A 269-nucleotide genomic window follows, 5' to 3' on the forward strand; every position below is an offset into this window, starting at 1 on the left:
GCCTCAATCACATGCTCCTTGTTCTGCAGCTTGGTACGGATGGACATGATGACTTGGCCAATGTGGACCCTGGCTACTGTGCCCTGGGGCTTTCCAAAGGCACCCCGCATACCTGTCTGCAGCCTAGATTGGAGATAGCATGAGGTCAGACCTCAGTGTCCACTGGAAAGAGCTGTCTCCAAGGTCCCTTAGGGCAACCCATACAATCAACAGGCTGCATACACTACCAAGGAGGCTACTGTTTGCAGCCATGGCACACTGGGCCCCCA

At 55.0% G+C, this 269-nt stretch overlaps 1 pseudogene; it reads right to left on the bottom strand.

Annotated features, from left to right (window-relative positions):
* Positions 1-170: 170 nt before the first annotated feature.
* LOC145718890 (small nucleolar RNA SNORA70) lies at positions 171-269 on the bottom strand (annotated as a pseudogene; the record flags this gene model as incomplete).

The sequence above is a fragment of the Leptonychotes weddellii genome, unplaced genomic scaffold, assembly GCF_054177405.1.
Source record: "Leptonychotes weddellii isolate Sample4059 unplaced genomic scaffold, ASM5417740v2 HiC_scaffold_244563, whole genome shotgun sequence".
Classification (NCBI taxonomy): Eukaryota; Metazoa; Chordata; class Mammalia; order Carnivora; family Phocidae; genus Leptonychotes; species Leptonychotes weddellii.